This window comes from Penaeus monodon, chromosome 24, assembly GCF_015228065.2.
Source record: "Penaeus monodon isolate SGIC_2016 chromosome 24, NSTDA_Pmon_1, whole genome shotgun sequence".
Taxonomy (NCBI): domain Eukaryota; kingdom Metazoa; phylum Arthropoda; class Malacostraca; order Decapoda; family Penaeidae; genus Penaeus; species Penaeus monodon.
Genome location: NC_051409.1, coordinates 10,380,840 through 10,381,266, shown reverse-complemented (window position 1 = coordinate 10,381,266; position 427 = coordinate 10,380,840).

Here is a 427-nt window from a genome sequence, read left to right as displayed (position 1 = left end):
AGGTCTTTCATTCCTCTCTAAGGCTTGAATTAAAGGGGGCCCTACAGATTATCATTACGTTGCGCTAGCCGGATCTCGTCCTCCGTGGGGGGGTCCATGGGAGGTACGGCTGGAGCAGCCAAGACCGGGGAGGTAATAGAATAGAATGGGGTCGGAACGGCGACCGTTTACCCTGTGCAGGCCGGAGCTCAACGGTAGGCGCGGCAGTATTACCAAGATCGGTGCAATGTCAGAGAATATCCCCCTTGCGGAGGTAAAGGCGCGCGAGGAGCTAGATTCAAACAGGTTATGAGCGTCAGAGAGGGGAGCGCGTGATAGCGCGTCGGCAAACGATATTTTGCTTCCTGGATAAATAAATAATAGTAAAAAGTCAAAAATCTGCTAGTATTTTAATTGCGGGGGGAGCGTCGTCCATGAGGATCCCTAC